The following is a 19,692-nucleotide window of genomic DNA, read 5'->3' as shown; positions in this document are numbered from 1 at the left end:
CATCCCTATCCAGAATTGTACAACATTAAAAATGAGGTTTCATCAGAGACTTGTACAGGGACAATATCACCTCCCTTTTTCTGCTGAACATTCCTCTTCCTATGTATCCAAGTATCTTTCTGGCTTTTGCAATTGACTTATCCACCTGTTTGGCCACCTTAAAATCATCAGATATGATCACCCCCAGGCCTTACTTTGTTTCATGCATAGAAGAATTTCATCCCCTACACTATGCTGCTCCCTTAGGTTTTTGCAGCCTTGATGCATGACCCTACATTTTTTAGCATTAAATCATAACTGTCACACTGTAGGCCATTCCTCAAGCTTTGCTAGATCCCTCCTCATGTTTTCCACACCTTCCTGTCAATCTACCCCATTTCAGATTTTGGTATCATCATCATAAAAAGTATGCAAGAACATAGCAAGAACAGACTAATCCAGCTAAGTAACACTGTTTCAATAGTCAGCACCATTCAGGAGACACCACTTATCCAGATAAGTGAGGATTTGGACAGGGTTGTTCTGGGACAGAACTACTTATCCAGCTAACTCAGCAGGATAAGTGTTGATATTTAGCCTTATCTGGTTAAGTTAGCCAGATAAGCTAGACCTGCTATTCAGCTGATCTAAAATTAGCTAGATAAACTTATCTGGCTAACTATTAGATAGATGAGTATATTCTCCAGTTGAGATATTCAGCCACAAAGCGGCTGAATATGGACCCCCATAATTTCTTGAAAGGAGCTGTTTTGAAGACCAGTGATGACCTTCTCAAATGGCAAGGTGTAGTTTCTTCATATTATGCTGATTCTGAGGTTTTTTCCTCCTATCTTTGTAATTCTCACTTTGGTGAGTTCAAAATATAGAATTTTTGAAGGAGATTTTGTTTTTCACTTTAGGGCCTTTACTTAAGGCACTCAGTTTATTTATGTCACCTATGTGGAACTGTGTCAAAGGCCTTACTGAAATCCAAGTACCCTATATCTTGCGCTTTCTCCCAATCCAACTCTTTGGTCACCCAATCAAAGAAATTGATCAGATACATCTGATAAGATCTACCTCTGGTAAAGCCATGTTGCCTTAGTTCTTGTAATCTAAATTGCACTATCCTTTTTTTTCTTTTGTAGCGATTCCATTCATTTACTTACCACAGAGATCAGACCAACCAAATGAATTGTAGTTCCTTGCTTTCTCCTTCCACATTTGTGAAAAGGAGTCAAATCCACCTGTCTTCAGTCCTCCAAACTCTAAAGTAGCACCGATAAGGTCAGTCAGTGAAGCTGCCAGAACTTCTCTAACTTCCTATCTGGCCCCATTGCTTTATCTACTTTTAGTTTAGCTAGCTCCTGATGAGCACAATCTTCTGAAAATCATTTGAAGTTTACCTCACTTCCAATCATTTTTGTGTCTGTGTTCTGCTTCCTGTTGTGGGAGCGCTAAGGAGCGGTCCCAATTCCAGAGGAGTCAGTGTGCCCTTGGACCATGGCACGACTGCAGAAAGGAGCTCCGTGGAAGATCCGAGGCAGGCAAGACGTGTCCAAGCTCAGGCGTATAGAACGATGACCAGAAGTCCTGACCTCTTCCCAACCTGAACGCACCAGAAGAGACCTAACAATGCAATGCTGGTCTCTGGGGTAGCCCTCTGGCCACTCGATAGCCTTTTCGGACCTGCTGCCTGGGAATGGCAGATGTGTCAGGACAGACAGAGGTCGAGGACAGTCGATGGTACTGGAACAAGACGAAGACACTTGAAGACATGGTTGGGCGAAGGTACTTGGAGACATGGTTGGGCAAAAACAAGAGGCAAGAATACAAGACAGACAGGACTGAGGCAAAGCTGTGGCTAGGCTGAGGCAAGGCTGAGGCAAGACGAGGACTCTTGATGAGTGGAAAGATGACAGCAAGGTAAAACTCAGGATGGAGTATAATCCGGATAGCACGCTATCTCACACAGCCGGAGAAGAGGCTTCAGTGGCGCAATTGCCCCTTGGCAGGTCCACTGACAGCACAATCCGCTGGAGGCTAGGTGAAGCCTGAGCCCAAGACATTGGAGGACAAGGCTTCAAAGAGAGGAGCCGGAGATAGTGAATGCCAGAAGAAGGAACATTTGAAGACTAGACATCGAGATCATCTGGAGACAAGGACATCAGAGACATGAAACAACGAAGACATCTGAAGGCAGATTCATCTGGGGCATCCAAGACAAGGACATCAGGACTTCGAACCCCCAAGGCACTCAATCAAGAGCAACTAGGAGGCAGCAAGGGACAGAACAACTGGACATCTAGAGACGAGGATTTCTACAGACGAAGATATCTGCGGACAGGGAAAACTGAAGACAGAGACATTTATAGACAAGGACATCTATAGATGGAGACACAGGATCCAACGAGAGACCAGCAACCATAGACGAAAGACAAGGGATCCCCACAAAGAACAGAGTGTCTTGCAGAAGCAGAGAAGGACTTTGGAGCCACCTGGACTGAAGAGCTGAAACAATGAAGAGTCCAGGAGCAGGCAGCTCCTTGCGAAGAGAAAGATGAACTGAAGGCTGAGCATCAAAAGTATCAGGCTTAGTGATTAAGGGCAATAAAAGCTGCATCAGCAAGTTACCCCCATGTTTATTTGTTCCCCAAGCTATAAAAGTCAGGGCCCTCGTTGGTTGCTGTTTGAATGCAGGACAACAAACAAGGAGAGGAAGGGATAAGAATGGGGCAGGAAAGAGATGCAAAAAGTCAATGACTCCTAAAAGCATATGCCTTCTATATCTGACCAAGAGAGAGAGAACATAGAGAAGGAGGAGATGGAAGAGGAGGAGGAAAGCTTAGAGAAATTGACAGGGAACAGGAGCGGGAGCCTGGACCAAGCACTAAGAAGGCAGGTGTATGATCACAGCAATAGATATTTTTCTTCAGTCAAGAAGAGAACAATCGCATTCTGTTGCTGATACTGGAAAATTCCAACATGTACTTTGGGAAAAATCGTCAAGACAATCTCTAACAGCAAATGAGTGCATTTGGAAAATAATTTCCTGATTGTCCTGCCACACCAGTCTGTACAAGTGGAATTATCCTCTGGCCAACAGATGGAGGCAGAGACCAATAGCTCATAATGGAGACTCTTCTCCATATGTGGGTCCGGTGCTGCCTCAGTTCTTCAATATGGTCTTTTCCACACAGGATGTGTAGATGGATGATTTGGTACTGCAACTACATGGATTAGAAAGCAGTGGCTCCAGGGCAATGACCCTCCCTTGGGTCGCTTTCCCTAGCATACTCTGGGACAACAGTCCTCCATAGGACTTTCTTCCCATCCCAAGGGCAACCAGGTATTTTGGTCTTTCTGGTTTCCTGAGGTGCTTAGAGATAGACATTCAATGAAAAAGCAAGGCTATATTGAGAAACCTGCCCTCCTTTCCTGTGAGAACCTGCTCAATGGAATATGAGTTCCAGTACGAAGGAACAAGCATTAGTGGAGAATTATCTGTGGCTTTTACCTTGGTGGGTCCGGCAGCAGGAGCTGAGGATTGGTCTTCCAGGGCAACAGGCCTGACAAGGTTCTGATTTCCCTCGTGGAGTGGAGCAACAGGCCAAATAAGGCTCTGGTCTCTGGTGAGGCAGGAGTTGAAGAGGGAGAAAGGAAAACACCGCAGGAAAGTCTAAGCAGATCACAAGCTTCTGCTGGCCTGAGTAGCAGAAACAGGGCTTGGGAATCCAACCTTGGTCTCCTACATGATAGCAAAGCTCCCTCCCACAACCACTGGTGTGAAATAGTAAGCGGGCAACACAAAAGCACAGTAAGAACATGCTTTGCTGTTAATGGAAGTATAATAGAACTGAATGGTAATCAGGACTGGATTAGCTCCCCTGTTCAGGCTGGAATCTCTTTGGGAGAGAGCTGGGCCGTGCTTGGGCGGGCACAGCCAGTTAACCCACCTAGCCAGCCTCAGGTAACCAAGGGAGGAAATGGCTAAGTGGTTAAGATAAATGACTATTAATCAGGAAAACCAAGGCTTTAAGCCAGCTTGTTACATGGTAATTCTTTCGAAAATTGTGCACAGCAATATATCTCCTGTTTCTTGAGATCCTGTGTTCAGATCCCAGCAGTGTATGCCTCTACATATCAAAGCAAAATGGAGTTCTAAATACAGTTTTCCTTATAGAAGAAGATAGTAGGGGTGTGCATTCGTATTGACCGCATATGTAAAACGCTACGCATATTTTTTTTTAACTTAAAAAAGTGATGTGACATAAACGATCGGATTTCCCACATATCCAACATAGCTATGTTGATTATGTTGGAAATCGCGATTGTTGAGCCAAAATAAAAATTTAAACCCCCTCACCCTCCTTAATCCCCCCCCCAGACTTACCACAACTCCCTGGTGATCGAGCGAGGAGTGAGGACGCCATTTCTGCAATCCTTGGCGAGAAGCATGTGACGTCGGCGCCGCATCACTCCAACGCGGCGTCACGTGATTCCCGGCGTTGTCGCGCCGGAAGGCTCGTTCGGCCCAAAAAGAACTTTTGGCCAGCTTGGGGGGGTCAGGAGGCCCCCCCAAGCTGGCCAAAAGTTCTTTTTGGGCCGAACGAGCCTTCCGGCGCGAACTCGCCGGGAATCACGTGACGCCGCGTCACTCGACGTGGCGCCGACGTCACATGCTTCTCGCCAAGGATTGCAGAAATGGCGTCCTCACTCCTCGCTCGATCACCAGGGAGTTGTGGTAAGTCTGGGGGGGGGATTAAGGAGGGTGAGGGGGTTTACTTTTTTTTTTTTGCACATATGGACATATACCCAACTCATTTAATTTTTTTTATGTCCATATTGACCGCAAATGGGACCCCCTTTGGACATATTGACATATGGACATAAATTTTTGCTCTGCACATCCCTAGAAGATAGCTTTGGTTTTGGGTTTTTTTTGGGGGGGGTTTTGAGACTGTAGAGCTGGGGGGGGAGGGGAGAGAAATAGATTTGCAGGTTCTGAAACCCTTGATTGATCACAGCTATTGGGGAAACTCCCTGGATGAGAGGAGGACAGCAACAAAGGGCAAGGCCAATTTGGAGATTCAGAGTAGGTAAACAGCAATCCTGTTGGCCATGTTTGCAGCTGGGCGAAGGTGCACTTTCTTGCCATGAACTCCGACAACCTGGCATTGACTTGGATCTTCAGTGGCAATTAGTTATCTGGGAACCCGGCTTGAACTTCAAGTTCCAGTACCTGGCCTTACTCCAGATCCCTGCCAGGGTACCCTATTTAATTCAAATATATATATATATATATATTTGCACCAAAATAAATAAATAAATATAGTAGTAAGTTATTTATATTAAGGCAATCAAGCCACATGCTCTACCTCTTATCTCTCCCTCCCACCCTCTCAGCTGGGGAGTGATTGAGGGAACATCCGGTGGAAGCAGCAGTCTGCCCTTCTGCTTGACAGAGGCTTCTAAAGAGGGTGATAGAATCATAAGCTGCCACTGATGAAGAGGATGGCAGGCCTTTTATTTTAAGCCTCATGATTTAAAAAAAAAAAAAAAAGGGGGGGGGGGACATTTATAAGATGTACCTTACTTTAGCAAAGTGATTCCATATGTCTACCTCTAACAGTTTGCCTATGTTTAACCAGCTGCTAATCTGGTACCCACAGGGAGAAATTTCTCCAGGGTGGGAAACTGAGTCACTGAGTGAGCATTGCCTTCATCTATGAAGTCACTTCAAAAAGGAAATGTCGTATCAAGAGACTTCTATTGAGCGCCCAATTCCCTATAGCTACAGTAATTTTGTACTAGTTTTATAATAGTTTTAACCGCATCATCAAGCCTGTCGGCGTGTTCTCGATCAACTCAACAAGAGAACCGCCCGGACCTCTAATCATCTGCGGCTACGTTACATCTATATTTAGTAGTATGATTTTTTTGTAATTTTACAGTATTTTTGTATTTTTTGTTGTTTTTAATCTTCCGGTCAAAAATTGTTACAATTTAAATCCAGCTCAACATCCGGCCGAGGTTTCGCAGCATAGGCTGCTTCATCAGGAGCTATGATGCAAGTGTAAATTCTTTATGAACAAAATGTCTCTGTCAAATAAATTCCTGTATATAAAACACATTCAAGTAATCATTAATATCTTATATATATCAGAATTGGTAAAATCACTTATCTGGGATCGGACAGTAGGCAAACCTTCGAGTAGGACGAACAGCGTCTCACCACAGCTTCTAACAAAAGGAACAGAGACCATTTACACGTCAGACGTGAGCTTATGAACAAACAGCATCCAATCCAAACTGCACACGTCATTGAACGAAATGACGTCAGTATCAGGTTTTCTGTCACAAGAAAACTTGAAGATCTAATTCAGCATTCAGTCCGTTTGGGTGGAGGGTGTCTAGCAGATGTATCCATCTTTGTTCTGCCTTCAACAGTTTTTTGTTTATGTCACCCCCACGCCAATGCGGTAGAATTTGTTCAAGTACACAAACTCGCAGTTCATCAAAATTATGATCTTTTGCCAAGCAATGAGACACGATGGGTGCAGTCAGACGTTGCGTAGCTAAGCTTGAGCGGTGTTCTATTATTCGGGTCCGAAGTTGTCTAATAGTTTTGCCAACATATGTCATCTGACATGGACACTGGATGATGTAGATGACACCAGCAGATTTGCATGTGGTGTGTTGTTTCAGTTGTACTACAATCCGTGGATACTCAAAATGAATGTTTGTGGTGGCAAGCATGTTGTTGCATACAGAACAGGTTCCGCATGCTTTGTGTGAGCCAAAGTTCTGTTTAGGAGGAAAAATCGTGGAATCTGAATGTACAAGTTGGTCCTTCAAGTTAGAACCTCTCGTATATGTGAATCTAGGTCGTAAATCAAATTCATTGTGATGTTGTAATATTGACCAATTTTGATGAATAAGTTGTTTGAATGTAGATGCCATAGGGGAAAAGGGTATAACACAGGTTATTAGTTCCTCGGCTGTATTATCTCTTGGTAGAAACAGCCAATTTCTGTTGGTATATTTGGCTCGAAGAAAAGCCCGCCTCACGCATCTTTTTGGGTAACCCCTCTGGATAAACCGATCACTTAGGGATTTCGCCTGTTTGACAAAATCATCTTGAGAGGAACAGAGGCGACGAATTCTAAAGAACTGTCCTATAGGTAGATTTTCTTTTTGGCTCCGAGGGTGAGCACTACTGAAGTGCAAAAAAGTATTACTACTTACTGGCTTACGATACACTGAAGTTGAAAAACCCATTGGTGTCTTCAAAACAGTAATATCCAAAAAGGTAATTGAGTTCACCTGGAAAGAAGCTGTAAAATGAAGGCTAGTATTACACGAATTTATCCACGACAAAAATTCTTCAAATGACGCTGGAGTCCCATGCCATAAAATCAGAATGTCATCTATATACCTCTTCCAAGCAAAAATATATTGGAAGAAAGGTTGATCAGGGGCAATCCATTTCTGCTCAAATTTACCCATATACAAATTGGCCAAATCTGGTGCCATTGTGGCACCCATCGCGGTGCCACAAATCTGTTGGAAAAAATTATTTTCATATGCGAAAAAATTTTTGGTCAGTGCAATCTGTAATAATGACTGTAAAAATTCAGAGGGAACACGTTGTGGACGTGTTCTGGATTGAAAATACATCATGGCAATCTCCATCATTTCATTCTGGGGTATAGAGGGACTCAACGTCCAGAGTGACCAAATATAAGTCACTGGTATCACAGTGAATGTTCTCTAGAAAAACAATAACTTCTTGGGAATCTTTCACAAAAGATGGTAATTCAAACACGAAAGGAGCCAGAAATGCATCAACGAACTTAGACAGGGGTTCTAGTAGAGAATCTCTACTAGAGACAATTGGTCTCCCTGGTGGATTCTGAAGATCTTTATGAATCTTCGGTAGCAGATAAAAAATGGGGACCACAGAATGTTTTTTTATCAGAAAATTTTTTTCTTTCAGCGTAAGAAACCCTCGTTTTTCTCCATCCTGTACAAGATTTTCTATTTCCTCCAGTAAAGACACCGTTGGATCTTCTTGTAAAGGAAGATAAAATGTCCTATTTGATAACTGTCGATTCACTTCATTGGAATATTGAATCCTATCCATCACAACGATTTTCCCACCCTTGTCAGCTGGTTTGATAATCAGATCCGAGTTGGCTCTCAAATCTTGTATGGCTCGAAATTCTTCTAAAGTCAGATTGCAAAAATGATTATTGTCAGAAAATTGATGACGTAATTGTCTCAACACCAATTGATGGAAAGAAAAAATGATTGGATCTGGAGGACCTGGTGGAATCCAAATAGAGGGATTTTTCAAAATCGAAATGTCAATAGTGTCAGGTTGGTCAGCAAAAAAATGTTTTATATATAGTTTCCTCACAAATTTGTACAAGGCCACTTCTAAATCAAATAATTTAGGTTTGGGGGTGGGTACAAAGGTTAAACCTTTGTTCAATACATTCATTTGTGTGGTTGAGAGGACTCTGCTGGAGAGATTCAGTACTAAGCATTCCTGTTTGTTTGAGAACGAGTTTGTCTCAGATGAGTTGTCGTTTCGTTCCTCCAGGACCTGCCTCTGCCTCGATAAGGGCGGCGACCTGATCGTCCTCGCGACGGTAAAAAATGCTGTTCTTGATTTTGAGGTACCGATTCACTTCTTGACCTTCCATCAGGTTCATCATCTGAGGAAGCATTATATCTACGTCTTTGTTGGTAACGTGGTTGAATTTCATCACCGGAGGAACCATCACTATTAGTATCAAAAGTGACTTTACGTCCATCGATCTTCTCTTTGTCTTTATCCTCTATCATCCAAGGGTATACGTATCCCTTGGTGTAATCGCGTTCATCACGATTAAATTTTTCTATCTTCATTTTTTTAATTTCCCCACGTAATTTTTCACTTGATTCTTGAACTGTCTCCAGCTGATCGTTATATACAGTAGTATCCTCTGTTGCTGCCAAAGCTTCTTTAACTGTATTGATTTCTTGTTGAATTTCTGTGTCACATTTTTGTGCTGTTCTGATGATTAAAATCATCAGATCTAGGCTACATTTATTGAGAATAGCATTCCAGTTGTCCACAAACTCAGGATCCTCTCTGTAAAGATGTGGTGCTTTAATCACCCGGAGTCCCCTTGGAATCCGTTGACAGCGGATGTCTGCATGTAAGATTGTACGGACCGATCGTTGCATTAGTTTTAGCAGAGTGTCCCATTTATTTTCTTCAGGAACAGTTTGGGTAAGAAAATTCGATGGTCTAGTTAGAAGAGCTTGCAAATCAGCGTCTGTAAAGCTTAAGGTCTTCAGTGGTTCTGTTCCCGCCATGTTCACGGTAATTGACACGTATCAGAAAAGAACAAGGACAATTTCCACAACAGCGAAATCACTTCAAAAAGGAAATGTCGTATCAAGAGACTTCTATTGAGCGCCCAATTCCCTATAGCTACAGTAATTTTGTACTAGTTTTATAATAGTTTTAACCGCATCATCAAGCCTGTCGGCGTGTTCTCGATCAACTCAACAAGAGAACCGCCCGGACCTCTAATCATCTGCGGCTACGTTACATCTATATTTAGTAGTATGATTTTTTTGTAATTTTACAGTATTTTTGTATTTTTTGTTGTTTTTAATCTTCCGGTCAAAAATTTTTACAATTTTTACAATTTAAATCCAGCTTAAATCACAGAAATGCATGGAGTCTCTTCTCTAGGTGGTAGAACATCAATAAGGGGAATTCACTGTCCCCCAGGGTAGGCCTTTGACTAAATTAATGCTCAGATGCCTTCCCCTAGGACCCTCAAAGACAGCAAGAAGGTATCTGACACTGTCTCTCAGGTATCTGATACTTCAGATACCTGAGAGACAAGGAGGGGTAAAGCCTCCTTATACTGGGAGGAAAACTAGTTCCTCCTTTTTAAGTATGTATTTATTTATTTATTTATTTATTTTATTTATTTATTTAGAGATTTTTTTTATATACCGCGGCACGTTACAAACATCACCTCGGTTTACAATGAACCATAATTCAGCAACAAGCTTTACAATCAATTGACAATAGAACAAACAAATCTCAAATGAAGTCAAAGAAAATAGCACAAACATATAATGCAATTGCGTCAAGCCTAACAGGGGGAAGTTATATCATGGGAAGACTATATATAACTAGGTATTTTCAAACATGAGCAGTAAGAGGAGTAATAGATTGAAATCTATTTGGGTAGGGTAAAAATTGTATGTGAATACATTTATACATTCAAATGATTTCTACCAGTATGAGATGAACATTGAGGGAAGATGGGTGCATGGGAGGGGAGGATTGTGTATGTGTATGTGAAAGTATGTGAAACATTTTTACATTAAGATGATTTTTACCAGTATGAAATGATCATTGAGGAAAGGAGGGAGAAAGAGAGGGAAACGTGAGATCGGCAGTTCTGAAGAGGAGTAGTCCATTATGGATAGGCTTGTTTGAATAGCCAGGTTTTAAGGTTTTGTTTAAATTTCTTATGGCAGGGCTCCTGGCGCAGGTCGGTGGGCATTTTATTCCAAAGGTTGGTTCCTGCTATAGTAAATGAGCATTCTCTCGTCGTAGACAGTATAGGGCCAAGGTGAAGCAGACAGTATAGGGCCAAGGTGAAGCCTTATGTTCACAAACCAGCATCTCAGACAATATCTAGTTTTCCAGAGCTTCAGTATAGAGCAGTCCTCACAGCTGCCCCTCCTGCAATTGCACCCTTGGCATTAGCCATATAGATTGAAGGAGGATATGGTCAGAACTAGCAGAAACTTGCATGGGAATCCTAGTGGAGAACCAAGGCAGCTGGGTCCAGGCAGAGGACAAGAACAAACCATCTAGAACTTCCCTGATAGTCCAGAATTCCAAAGGATCAGCTTCTAGGTCAAAGTAGGTAGCCTAGGAGGAGGTGGTAGCCAATAGTGTACCCTTAGAGGCTGGGAGCAAACTGAGAGAACAATTAGCTCTCTCATACCCTAAGATGTTAGTCAGATTCAGGCTATGATGGAGTTCTCCTGCAGAACTGAGCAGCAACTCAAAAGGCCAACATAAGCGTCCTACATATGAGGAACTTGGAGCTGACACGCAGCAGACCCAGAAGTGTAAAGTCTGGCAAAAGTAGTTTATGAGCTGTCATAAGGGTTTTGAGTTAACCTCATTATGTCTTAGACAAGCAAGTTCTTGGGTCAAAAAGGGAAAACAGGAACCAGGAGGTCAAATGTCCTGGGAAGACAGTAACTGGCATCTATCCTTCAAAGGATGGCACAGCTGGAAACCCATATAGTCCCTGGACTTAGTCTGGGAGGTGCAAGAAAGGGTGCATTTTTCAATGTAGCCAAATAATTCTTCCCTAGAAGATCCGTGACTTGGTTAAAAGGGGCAGATTACATAAGGAGGATATTCAATGACAGGTGTCATGGCCACTGGTGGTGCGAAGGTGGACTACACAGCAAAGCATAGAATTTGGAGCTTCTGCAAGGTTAGCATACAAAAGGTATAATATTTCTGGTCGAGAAGTCCAGGCTCTCAATGGTGTCTTTCCTCCAAAGGAGATTGGGAGGAAGGCATGATACACAAAGTTTACAAGGCAGGCTTATTCTTTTGAGGAGCCGAGATCAGGCTTTCTCAACTTGGAGGTGGACTCGCTTAGGAGGGGATCGGCAATCATCCTCTTTTAAGATATTGTAGGGGTAGCATCTGGGAGATGGTGGTTGAAATCCGCCTCCATGAAGCTAAAGGTAACAGGGTGCCCAATGTGAGCCCTTTGTTTTAAGAATGGTAGTTTCTCATAAATCAAGAGATTTCATTACTGGGCTTTAGGAAACAGAAGGTCAAAGTCAGAAGCAGGAGCTCAGAGCACTAGAGATGCACAAGGTTCTGAAGTGATAATGAGAAGTCACAAGGAGTGCAGACAGACCTGAGTGTCAGCCACAGGGGCCCGCAAAGGGCCTCTAATGAAGCAATTGTGAACCGGATTAAGTAAGCAATTGTGGGAACAGGTATATTGAAGGCAAAGCTGACATCCCGAGGGCCTAAAGCACACTCAGTGTAGGCCCAGGAATCATCCTGGGCATAGAATAAACTAGTGGACCCAGCAGAAATCTGCAGGGCAGACACAGAGGCATTTCTGCATGCTTGTACAGAACATTTGAGGCTGAACCTTTAGAAGAAGGGCACGACATTATCTCAGGAGTCTTGGAAACAGGTCTAAATTACTCCCACCCAGGAGAGGTACAGATTTGGTATGTTCCACTTATACAGACCGGTCTGGCAGGACAGTCAGGAAGATTCAATTAGGTTCTTACCTGCTAATTGGCTTTCCTAGAGTCCTGACAGACCAGTCTATAGTAGGGTTGCCAACTGCCTGGATTTTCTCCAGACAGTACAGAATTTAAAGGCAGTGTAAATATCTGGAAATTGGATTTTCAGAGCTGGCCATAGGCGCCGCCATATGGGGCCTCAGTACGTGTAAAAGCAGCGCAGTCTGCCAGCCACCCTGATGATTCTGGTGGGGCCGCCCCTGCTTTTTCAATCATAGGTATCATAAGGGAGGGGGTCGCTGACAACGGGAGAAGCCTCATTGGTGGAAGTGGGACGGTGTATAATTTCCTCAATGCAGCTCACCCCTGCACTTACCCTCCCTGCTCCTGAAGAATGGAAGGACCGTGGCCTTGCATGTGGGCTGCCTCCTTCCTCCTCTGCTATCAGCACCTGATATCATTCAGACCCCAGCAGCTGGGAGGGAGGAAGCAGCCCATGCCGCAAGGCCGCGATCCTTCAATTCTTCAGGAGCAGGAAGGGTAAATGAGGGGATCGCAGCAGCACCGCCGGAGTGAGCTGCAGTAAGGAAATCATGCACCGACTGACTGCCATCAATGAGGCTGCGCAACAAAAAGAGGCCAAGAGGGGGCTGTCAGCATTTTCTCTTTTCCCACTCATGGTGCAGTAGAAAGAAGCTTGTGGGGGCTGATGACATCTCCTTCCTCCCGCCCACGGCGCAATAGAAAGAAGTTAGGCAAGGCTATCGGGTTCTCCTCCGTCCTGCCTGCGGCGCAATATAAAGAGGCCGGGGGGGGAGGGGTATGGAGCATCTGCATCTACCCCCCTTTCTACAGTGCAACAGGAAGAGGCCTTCAACATCTTTAGCTGTATGTGTGAGAAACAGTGTGTGTGTGAGTGAGAGAGAGTGTGAAGGAGAGAGACAGCCACTGAGTGAGAGAGAGCCTGTGTGTATGTGTGCGAGGGGGAGAGCGCCAGTGAGTGTGAAGGTTCCTGTGTATATGAGGGGATAGGAGCCAGTGAGAGAGCCTGGTGTGTGTGACAGAGAGAGGGAGAGAAAGCCAGTGTGTGTGTGTGTGTGTGTGTGTGTGTGTGTGTGTGTGTGTGTGTGTGTGTGTGTGTGTGTGTGAAAAAGAGAGAGAGCTTGTGTGAGGGAGGGAGAGAAAGTGAGCCGGTGATTGAGAGAGCTTGTGTGTGTCTGGGTGTGTGTCTGTGGGAGGAAGGGGGGAATGGAGGGAGAGAGAGCCTGTGAGTGTAAGAAAACCTGGGTGTGTGAGAAAAAGAATGAATGTGTGTGTTAGGGAGTTTGTGTATATGAGCGAGAGAGAAGATAAAGTGTGCAGCTTCATTCTCCCCCACTAATCCACAATAATCTCAGGGTGACTGGAAATACAAAGTTACCAGATATGGTCAGCGGGGAATATTTTTGTCCCTTTTTGTTTTAATTATTGGACTTTATTTGATGTCCACTGTTTTGAAATATTTTCTTGGTGTTTGGTAAATTTTTAAAAATGTTAGAGTTAATTATAGGATGTTATTCTCTTCATCAAATATTTTGAAATATTATTTTTATTAGTATGGTTTCACTGTTATGATTTATATTTCTTGGTTTTATTGTTTGACGTTTTATGAGGAATTATGATGTTTCTGTTTTTCCATTCTTGCGTTATATGCAGAGTTTGGCTTGTTGCAGTTTCCCATTCATTTTTTGTCTATGTTTCTGTTGATACATTATACCCCCTTTATTCTGTATTTGGTGAGGATCAGTCTGTGTTCTCCATATGAGACTGAGGTGAGATATTCTGCTGGCATGCACTTTTTATATAGAGATCTATAGCAGCCTGGCTTGTTCTGTTTTCCTAATAGGAGGTATATTGGTGTTTTAGGGCACAGTGTAATATTTGCAGTGTTGTCTTTTGTTAGGTAGGACTGTTACTGTTTGAGTACTGGCAGTTAGTGCTGTTTTTATATGGGAGATTTACTATATTGTATTGTAATTATTTACTCATAGCTTTCTGGCAGCCAAACCCATATCGAACCCACATCAAATGCCTGATATCATATAGGTTCCAAGTGTTTTTTTTGCAGGGTTTTTGGGCTGGCACCACAGCAGTGCATCTACCTTATAAATGGGCTCTGACCGACGGCCCGCAAATGCGCAGTAGAGAGCAGTTCTACCGCGCGTGAGCGGGCGAGCACGTCAGTCAGAGCCGTGCGTGCCCGAAAAAAAAAAATGGCGGTGGGGCCGCAGGAGCGGCGGCGAGGGTGAAAAGCTGGAGCGGCGGTGGGCGGCCGCGAAGCAGGAGCGGGAGGAGAAGCAGCGGCGCCGCGCGCGCGTGGGAGTGACAACCCCCCCCCCCCCGATATCTGCCGGCAGGAGCGGGAGGAGAAGTAGCGGCGCCGCGCGTGCGCGCGGGAGGGACACCCCCCCCCCCCCCCCCCCCCCGAGATCTGCCGGTTGTGGATGATCAGAGGGGGAGGGGATTGAGAGAGGGGGAGTGACTGAGGAAGGAAGGGGAAAGGTGAGGAGAGAGAGAGGAAGGGGGGAAGGTGAGAGAGAGATAGGGAGGTTGAGAGGAGGAGAGTGAGAGGGGGAGTGGAGAGAGGAGTGAGAGGGGAGGAGGGAGGTGTGAGGAGAGGGGAGAGAGGTGTGAGAAGGGAGGTGGAGAGAGGGTGGGGGGGTGGTGTGAGCAGAGGGTGGGGTTGAGAGAGGGGGAGGAGGTGTGAGAGGGAGGGAGGTGAGAGCGGAGGGGGGGTGTGAGAGGGGAGGAGGTGAGAGCGAGGGGTGTGAGAGCGCGGAGGGTGGTGGAGGGGGAGGGGGGAGAGAGTGAGGAGGAAGGAGAATGAGGGGAGGGAGTGGGAAGGAAACGGACCGAGCCCGTTTGTTTACGGGGCTTAACGGCTAGTATAAATATAATATACATGCCATTGAAAGTGATATTTTGTATCTCAGAAGACTGTTCTTTGAATGTCCTTTTCCATGTAAAATGTGTTAAAAATGATGCAGTTATTGTGTGTGTGTGGGGAGGGTGGGGGGTGTTGCACACCCTGTAAGCTTTGCCTAGGGCACCTAATACCCTTGCACCAGTTCTAGGAAGGCAGTGGAGGGTAAAGGGGTGTGATACCAGATAAAAAGGACACGTTTTCCTAATGGTGGGAAGGCAGTTGTTAAGTAATTGTCGTTTTCCTGACAGTTCTAATGGAATGTTATTGATATTTTTATATTTGGGATCATTTGGTGCACAGTTTTCTAATAATAAGGCAAGTAATAAAAGATGTTGTGCGGAAGGACATATAGGAAATACTCCGCGAGCCCAAGTGTTTGGAAATTTCACAGTTGAAAGTTGGCAACCCTAGTCTGTAGCTTCACCCCGGGAAGAAAACACGGGTTAAAAAAAAAGAGCTGGCTGTGTATATAGATAAAAAGAGATAGAGAGAGAGAGATATGCATTTAGGTATATAGGTTGACATACCCATAAAAATGAGAGAGAGCATGTTGTTTGTGTCTAATATCTTTCTTTGGTTTCCAGGGGATCCTTATCCTCAGAAATCCAATGGCGAGTGCATTTTGTCCAGACGGAAGCAACAATCCTAATCATGAGCGTGGAATAGGAATTCTTGCTCCTGGGCTAGTAACCAGGGTGTGAACATTGGTGATGGTATCAGGTTTTGGTTATGTTGGGGATTTGGAAACCAAATCTTAACAATTGTCTTTGGATATGTTTAGCTTTGGCACAGGGTACTGAGGAACTGAGGCAGTACCAGACCCTTGTATGGAGAAGGGGCTCAATAATGAGCTTTTGGTCTCTGCCTCCATCTGCTGGTTGGAGCATAATCCCACTTGTACAGACTGGTCTGTCAAGACTCCAGGAAAGCCAATTAGCAGATAAGAACCTAATTGAACTATCATCAAACATCAGTATACTTGGGGTTGTCCCCAACGCAATAAAACACATTAAAGATTAACATCAGGACATTGAAGGGTACGTCCAAGAGAAGATTGCAATAATATGTGGCCGTGGTTGCCTCCATGCTCTCCTCTCCTGTTCCTGACTTCCTCTTGCCCCAGAGATCTCTTTCTCTGTCCCTTTTTTCTCTTCCCTATCTCTCCCCCTGGTCTTTTCCTCTCTTTCTGTCACTTTTTCCCATTCCACTGTATTCTTTTTCACACCTCCAGGGCCAGTTTTACTCTAGAGCAAAAGAATAAGATGCCTTGGTGCCCACACAGCAGGAAACGCATTGCATGAGCATTACAGGACTCTGCTTCATGACTCTATTAGCCAGTGCCCCCGAGGTCAGTCAACAAAGAACAGCCTTTTGCTTCCTTCTCCATTCTCTCCTCTCCCAGGCATCATGCAGGGACAGCAGGGAATTGGTAAACCTGGGGCAGACACAGCACAGTGCAGAGTAAAGAAGAGCCACTCTGCTCACTAATCCAGTGCCTCCCATTCTGCCATTCAGAGACAGGAGGAGCAGGGTGAACATGGAGAAGACACTGCAAAGCAAAGAATAGCCTCTCTGCTCACTAATCCAGTCCCTACCCTCCTCTTGTTCCCACCTCCCCTCCTGTCTGCAAGGAATAGGAGGGAAAGAGTGAAGTTGTAGTGGTCAGCACAGCAAAGAATTATTCAGTTTTTGTGTGCATATTTCTAATTTGTGGTTACTTATTTTCTATTTCTGTTTTCTGTGTGTATGACTAAGTTGAGGTATTCTGCTAGCATGTAGTTTCAAGGTAGGGATCTTTAGCGTTCTGGCTCATTATGTTTTCCTAATAGCTGGTGAATTGATGTATGTAGGGCCTAGTGTAATATCTACAGTGTTGTCTTTTCATACGATTGTTGCTGTTTGAGTCCCAGGAGTTAGTAATGTTTTGGTATGGCAGGTTTTCTATATAGCTTCTGGATGTCTTTTGGGGGGATTTTGTTACTTCATAAAATGTCTGGTTAAGAGTGTGCAAGACAAATTTTGTCTGTTTTTGGGGATTCTTGTTTTGTTTTGGGTGTTTTGGTTTTTTTTGGTTGATTTAATGTTTATTTTGGTTTGGCTAGTTTCACAAACTGAAATAAATATTAAACCCCACCCTATAAAAATAAAAAAATAAAACAGGCTTCCCTGAGGCGCTCTCTGCCCCCTAGAAAGCCACAGCTCCTGGGCCTACCTGGTTGGGATATGGTGAGCCCAGCTGGGTCCTCCCTGGGCCCCTTTGATAGCCTCTCCAACCCTTGAAAATTTGCATGGACTGGGAACCTCCTCCACCCCCTCTTATTCATTCCTGATTTATGCTACTTTAAAGATGGTGCTGGCAGTCCTGAGTCCAGCAGCAAAGTAATTTCACATTTGTGCCAGCCTCAGGGCCAATTATGCCATTTTTATAGGACTATGAATCGAGACAGGAATGAGTGGGCATTGCTCTTGCCCCTTTCTTCTCTTAAATTTAGGACTGCTATTCATTTGCCTAGGTTTAGGTCCCTAAATTAGGTCCCTAATTCTGAATCTCAGTGCTAAACTCCTAAATTTGTCTCCATGCCCTAGCTCCTCCCCTGTAGCCTAATGAAACTAGGAGCCAAAATTTAGGAATGCAGCCCTAGCAAATTTTCAAAAGGGCTAATTTAGGTGCCTAACTGAAAAGGTTAGGTGCATAAGCCCTTTGAAAATTGGCCCCTTAGGCTCCTAAATTCTACTGAACGTAGGGACCAAACTTAAGAGCCTAAATTTAGGATTCATCTTTTTTTTTATATTAACCCCATTATTATTGACAACCCTCTCTACCACATCCCTACACACCCTGGGAAATCCTGTTCCTTGCCTTCTTCCTTCTCCAGTATTTCATATCATCAAAAGAGGCAGACATATTCCTCCCTCAAACCTTTTTCTGCAAACAATTCTGAGGAGCTTTCTTTCTCCGTCCCCCCAGCTTATCAAACTCTGAAGAGGTCCTCCTCCCACCCTGCCCTCTCAGTTATTTGAAATGTCTCATGTAGCCCTTCTCTATAAAGTTTGGTGACCCCCCCCTACCTTAGGGGTAGATTTTCAAAGGGTTACGCACGCCGGGCCTATTTTAAAAAGGCCCGGCGGTGCACGTAAAGCCCCGGGACGCGTGTAAGTCCCGGGGCTTTACAAAATGGGCACGGAGGGGCGGGGCATGGCCAGAGGCCTCCGCACGGCTGCTGGGCTGGGGATTGCGCGCCGGCAGTTGACCGGCAAGCGTAAAAACTTACTTCAGCCCCAAGGCTGAGGTAAGTTTGGAGATAAAAAAAAAAAAAGAAGATGAAAAAGGTGGGGGGGGGGGGGGAGATAGGGGAAGGGAAGGTGGGGTGGGGGTAGGGAAGTTCCTTCCGAGGCAGCTCCAAGGATTTCGGAGCGGCCTGGGAGGGAACGTGGAAAGGCTGCTTGGCACGCACAAAGGGCTGCACAATTCTGCACCTTGCGCGCTCCGACCCTGGATTTTAGAACTTTCGTGCACCTGCGTGCGCAAGTTATAAAATCGGGTGTGCATGCGCGCACATATACGCCCGCACGCAACCTTTTAAAATCTACCCCTATGTGCGTAAATTGGGTTACGTGCACCGGGCCTATTTTAGAAAGGCCCGGCGACACTTGTATGTCCTAGGGCTTCGAAAAAGGGGCGGGGAGGGGCTGGAGGCAGTCGCAACAGGTAAAATAAAGGTCGGGGGGTTGGGAGGGTTAGGGGAAGGGAGGTTAGGTTAGGGGGTTGGGACGTTCCCTCTGAGGCTGCCCCGAAATCAGAGCAGCCTGGGAGGGAACGGGGGAAGGTCGCTGGCGTCTGCATGCACAAGTGGCACAATTGTGCACCCCCTTGCGTGCGCCAACCCCCGGTTTTATAACATGCGCGCACATGTTATAAAATCGGGGCATCCATGTGCGTGCGCCGGGTAGCGTGCACACATGGATGCGCGTGCGCAGCCTTTTAAAATCTCCCCCTTAGTGTACAGGCCCCTTACTATCAAAAGCTGTTTGATGCTCAGTAGTGTTAGATCTTTTTCAGCAAGGTTTTAAATTCCTGGTCTAAAGATTTCTTGTTCGCACTACTGTACAAATACCTTAAATTTTAAGTACTAGATTGAGTGGTCCTTTGTACATATGTCCTTGTTTCTGTGGATAAGGAGTAGCCTGTTGGGTGTTGAGCCCCCTCCGCAGAGCTCGGCTGAATTGAATAATCTTGTAGTTTTCAGCTTCTGTGTTGGCTTTAAAGGTATTTGCAAACATTGTTTCATTAATGGATTGTTTCCTACTTGGTAATTAGTTTAGCAATCTGCATTGCATTACTTCATCATTAATTTAAGTAATCAGTTTCATTACCATAGCTACTTGACAACTGCCTTTTTAGGGTTTTGTTATTATAAAATGCGTAATCT

The sequence above is a fragment of the Rhinatrema bivittatum genome, chromosome 2, assembly GCF_901001135.1.
Source record: "Rhinatrema bivittatum chromosome 2, aRhiBiv1.1, whole genome shotgun sequence".
NCBI classification, from domain to species: domain Eukaryota; kingdom Metazoa; phylum Chordata; class Amphibia; order Gymnophiona; family Rhinatrematidae; genus Rhinatrema; species Rhinatrema bivittatum.
This window is presented reverse-complemented; position numbering follows the sequence as displayed.